Raw genomic sequence first — 6,000 nt, forward strand, 5'->3', positions numbered from 1 at the left:
ACTTAAAATTTTCAAGGAAGGAGAGACCCTCCATGTGTCACATTCTGTTTCATTTCAAGAAGAACCTTTAACAAGGTGAAGAATCACGGTGGCCTGCACAAAGTTAATTAAAGTTAGTTGAGTGTAGAATGGAAATATTAAAGGTGTTTATAGGGGATGATAATGTAAGTTAAGGAGTGATTTGACCAGTACATGAGGTTTGTTCCTGTTTCATAGGTAGAGATTCTGGAGCTAGCCCAAATGTTTTTTAGGGATGATCCGTGGATAGTTGTAACATCTATTATTAATTGGTTGATGCCCCATTTGTTTAGCATGGAGGATAGATGGTTGTATGAATTATTTAGTGCATTAATGTCAATGTTAAAGACACCCAAGATAATGATTGGAATTTTGGTATCGCGATTTTTAAAAATTAGAGATAATGCATCGATCAAATTTGAAAGGGGTGTTGCGGGGGAATTGTAAAGAGAAGTGACCTCAATGGTTATGGTGTTTGTAAGTGTGATAGTTGTGTGTAATATCTCTACTCTTGGAAGAGAGATACGGTGTGAGCGGGATGGAAACACACAGAACGCCTCTATAACGACCCGACACACACTCTTGGGAAGATACACACACACACTATGGGGCACCACTTGGCTTACACAACCCACCTGGCCGAGACAGGGAACACACCTATGGAGTGAGAGGAGAGAGACTACCCATTTGCAAACTCCACACAGTGAGACACACACACACACACACACACACACACACACACATCCAAAAAAACTCATTTCAAGAGAGGAGAATTTCTGATGTTTAGATACACTTGATCTTGGGCCAATACCAATGGGGCAAATAGCTCACACAATATGGGTAAAATATGCCAGATACAATCACAAATTGGAGAAGAAGCTTCGCTCATAGGAGAAACTTACACAACCAAAACAACAGAAAAACCATGAGGAATTTGGCAAAATGAACAGCTCCATCGTTTTCGGAACGGCCCAAAACCCCAGTCTACAATGTCAAAGTGCTCAAATCCGACCTCGGATGAGCAGTTTACGGCCAAAACAGGCTCCAAAAACCCCAAAAACATAGTTGCGGCTGTTCCTCCTCTCTTCTCCATGTTTTTTCTGGTCTTATCTCAGGTTTTTCAGTTCACACACTTATCTTTATTACTTGGGCACCCTTGGCCTTTCAGATGACCTCAAACGGACCCCGAACAGGCCAAAAATTGACCTCGCAGTGCATAGTTGTCACCCTGCTGCATCCATCCGCACACCTGGCACTCAGCTTTCACTACAAGAGGTTATGTGCTCTTGTGACGCTCTTAGCGACGGAAATACACTGGGTTTTTATAACCCCCGGCGTCGCTATAACCGTCGCTAAAAGCGTCGCTACGAGAGCGTCGCTATCTGCGTCGCTATAGGCGTCGCTATAGGCGTCGCTATGAGCGTCGCTCATAGCGACGCCTATAGCGACGCAGATAGCGACGCTCTCACAGAAGAGTATAGCGACGCATATAGCGACGCTACAGAGCCATAAATAGCGACGCTTATAGCGACGCCTGAGAGAATATTTTTTTGGTGGCAGGGCATTGAATGCCCTGCCACCCATCAACCATATTGTACTTGATTCACTTTTTAAAAAAAGTGCAAAGGTAAATAATAGACCCAAAATAGTCACCCACAAGACGCATTGTTTGCAAAATTGACAATTGTACACATCATAGACAAACTGAATTGATTGGCAAATGTAATAATGACAATTGTACAACATCATAGGCATAAAGAATTGATTGGCAAAAGGAATTGCGGTGACAAATGTAATAATATACATGGTTCAAAAAGACGTATAAAATCCGTCTCATGATACATAAGCCATGAGAAACCCTAAACTAATGCTATCTAGCTACGGCTAAACTGACGTCGTCTAATCAGACGTCTCATCGCGTCCAAGCGGCGTATCTGTCGGATTCTGCAAAAAAAGACAATAAGACAGTTTTCAGTAAATATAAACATATAACGACATTTATAAAACAATACAAAAAATAAAAAAGAGTAAACCCTAATACTAACCATGCCGCCGCGAGAACTGAGAATGTCCATCAGGGCGTTTAAGCCCTTCCTGCCTGCGTACTCGCGCTCATACGGTGTGGGATCACGTCCTGTCATCGACCACTGTCAAAACATACAAAGATTTCATTATGTTAGAACTAAAAAACTCATAAACCCTAAACTATCGAACATGCATAAAGAGCAATGTGAAAAGACTTACAAAATCGGCCTCAAATGATGCCCATCCACCGCTCCCCAAGTGGTGCGAGCTCCCTGCCTCTACTCGCGCTCTGGCTGCATCCTTTTGTTGCTTCCACTTGTCGGGATTCTCGCGCGCTGCTTTCTTTGCATTCTTCCAATCTTCTTTGGCCAGCCAATCTGGCCTATTCCACCCATTCTTGATTGTTTTTTGCACTTCGGAACGCTTGTGTTTGCAGTATTCGCGCATTCGAATCTTCATCAGGTCTTCATTGAAGCGCTGATCCCGTGTTGGAACGGGAAACTCATCATGAAGTATGCTGATGACTCTGTTTTTTAAATCACTTGGTACTTCACTCCATTTGTTTAGTATATAGTGTCTAAACAGCTGAGAGCAAAGACCACGCATGCGCGAGATCACCTTCTTGCCGTCATCATCCATGATGATGCCGCCGCTGATGTCGACGGAGTAAGGCAAGCCCTCTGGCCGGTGACGCGTAAACCTGGGTGTCCCGGCAGGGGTCTCTAGCGGCGTGTCGATGGGGGTACGGACGTCAGGTGTCTCCATCGGCGTCTGGGCGCCGAAGCGAGGAGTGTCGAGTGGGGTGGCTCCTGGCGGAGTAGGTAGAGGTGTGTAGCTTCTAGGAACAGTCAGCCGTGCAAAACCTGGCGTAGACGGCGATGCTGTGGCTGGTGTGGGGGCGGGCAAAGAAGGGGAGGGTAAAGAGCCTCGTCGAACACGAGGCGGTGTGGAGGCATCGGTGGCGGAATCCCCACAACAACCGCCACCGCCACCACTAGAGCGCCGGTGTCTAGACGAGTGTGACGCTCGTCTCGTCGACGCCGAAGCTTCGGAGCGCGCCGAATGCTCCGAAAGAGAGGGAGATGCGGATGGTGTAGGAACGCGCGATGATGCGCCAGAGCGATGACGCTCCACGTACCACTGTCTCTGCTGCGGTGACAAAGAAGAAAGAAACTCCTCATCATCCATACCTGCATTAAACACACGAATATTTAAACTCCTTATTGAATGAATAGAGTAGACAATGACGCAAAGACCATTAAATACAATGACGTAATGACGCATATAAATACAATGACGCAATGAATCGAGTGATAGAAGAGGCAAGTCGAAAACTCAGAATTTTCAATCAAAAGATGTGAGCACGAGTAGAAAAGAGCGTTACACACCATGGAAGCTACTTAGAGAGCTAGAGCTTTTACAGCACGGAGCAAAATTGTTCAAATACAATATTTGTGGCTTTAAGAGATCTCTCTCTCATCCTCGCATAACTCAGCATAACTTCCTATATCTATATAGAGCTCTCCGTTTAAACACATATCCTCTGTTTCATTTTGTAGCTCCTCTGCATGCACCCCATATAGAGTAGTAGCATCTTGATGCTCGTCTGGCACCACCGCAGCGGCTTCTGATTGAGCATCTTCTCTGATCTCCTCCATTGATGTCGTTGTGATTGGCACATGGTAGCCTTCATACGTCCTTGCACTACGAGGGGCTACCTCTATGACGTACCACCAGTTTGATGTAGACTTTGTAGGATGAAATACTACCTGCCAGAGCCACATAACTTACATGAGAGCCACATAACTTGTAAAAGGGGGATGTTAACTATTTATATACTTACTTGTTCACAATGCTCGGGTAGTACGAAAGTGTCTCTTAGGTCAGTCCATTTCTTAGTAGAATCCACCTCAAGAAAACCAGACTCTCCTCTACGCACAGTAGCGTTTCGACCCTCCATGATTATCTTGAACCATTGCACGTCGAACAAGTCGACAAAAAATCCTCTGTAATCGATCCTCAAAATCTCTTGCAGCGTGCCGAAGTAAGTGAGTTCCGCCACCACGGGATCTGCATCAGAGGAACGTCGTCGACTAGACTGTTCAAATTTTGCCATGATTCCACAATCTTGAGTAAAACGCTTTTTGTCGATTCGTTCCACCCTAAAATGTCGACCTTTACACCATGCTGCTGTGTATGACTTATACTACAACGAACAAAGATTATGAGTGGCCGTTCAAACGTTTATAAATAAAGTCACTTGCTAGTCGTACATTGCAAACTTACCTTGGTCGCGCAACCCCGAGAGTACTCCCACTCTTCTTCAGTCACTTCGTCACCGCATTGTTGTGCGCTTTTCAATTGATTGTGCAACCATATTAAGCTCATGAAGGTTGGTAGGCTCTCCAGAACCGCTGGATAGTGCATCGGTGGTCGTCTTCCCCGTCTCCACTCGATTCGTGCCCTTTGTCGCTCTTGCTTTGCATCCTCATATTGTGAAATCCACTTTTGCATCACTGGATTGTGAAGCATGCAAAATCGGTTGATTTTAGCCTCTAGATCTTCCGTCATCTTCTTCTCAACACCGAGATTGCACATGACAATCCCAGATATGCGCTCATCATCTATGGTTCGCCATAGCGTGTCCCGGGATTTATCAAATCCGTCTAGCCACTCTCCAATGTACACTAGGGACTCTGATACCAACCAACCTTCTGCCATGCTACCCTCCGGACGTGCCTTTTGACGCACATATCCCTTAAGCGTTTTCATGAAACGCTCTAAGAAGAACATCCATCTGGAATGAACTGTGCCAGCTATTTCCACCTCATCAACTATGTGAATAAGAAGATGCACCTGAATGGTTAGTATTGTAGTAGGAAAATGTTTCTCAAACATGCACACAAGCTCCGCAGCATTTAGTTTGGCGAATGGTATGGAGTCTACGTCGATCTCCTTTTGTGAGATCCATTGCACCAGCTTTGCAAGTTTGTAGATTGTGTTACGGATGTCGAGAGACAAACATCCCTCAATGGCAACCGGTAAAATAAACTGTAAAGTATGTGCAGCAATGATATTAAAGTCCACATTTTATGCAATGATATTAAAGTCCACTATGAACGTACCTGACACATTTTATGCCAATCGTGTGACTTCAAACCGGTAAGCTTTCCTTCTTTAGTAAAACACGTTCGGAGCGAGTGCATTACGCCAGTGGGGGTCCGCAAAGATCGAATGGCCTCTTTTACTTTGCGTTCTTGGGCTCCTGTGAAAATCCATGGTGCTTTAGGAAGTTTTATCGATCCATCAGACGCTGTTTGCGGCCAATATTGCTCCATACGATCCACATTTCTAAGGTCAACTCTGGCTCCCAAAGTATCTTTCTTGCCGGTCAAATGGTCCCATAGTAGATTACCCACATTCTTGAATATGTGCATTGGATCGAGCAAGTGATTGATCACGAGTCGGGGCCAGTATGGTAACTCGTACCATAGAGATAGTCTCTTCATCCCTGGAGGCAATCCGTCATCGCACATCTCCTTCTGCTCTAACCATGCTTGTGCAGACATCCTTGGTGGCTCTCTTCCCAAAAAGCCGTCGCGTAACACATGATTCTCCGGAAGATATGCTTGATGACCTTCGTAGATTTGCTTCTTCAGTGAGGGTGCCCTACGTGCATTCAGTCTAGGTCCACATGTGACACATGCTCTGTATCCGCTTGTTTGAAGCCCTGCATGTATACACATGATAATAGATCAACTATGGGGAAAAACAAGATTTACAGTGTCTGAGAGAGGAGTGTCAATAGATCACCTGAGCATTCTGTTAGCCCGGGATAGTCATGCATGGTCCACATTAGAATACCTCTGATCAAAGCATTCCGTCGTCCTGTGTGTCGGCTCATATCCACCACCTCTATGACAATCCACAATTGTTGTAGCTCTTCCAATAGTGGAC

The sequence above is a fragment of the Adiantum capillus-veneris genome, chromosome 18 (assembly GCF_014529385.1).
Source record: "Adiantum capillus-veneris isolate H3 chromosome 18, ASM1452938v2, whole genome shotgun sequence".
NCBI lineage: Eukaryota > Viridiplantae > Streptophyta > Polypodiopsida > Polypodiales > Pteridaceae > Adiantum > Adiantum capillus-veneris.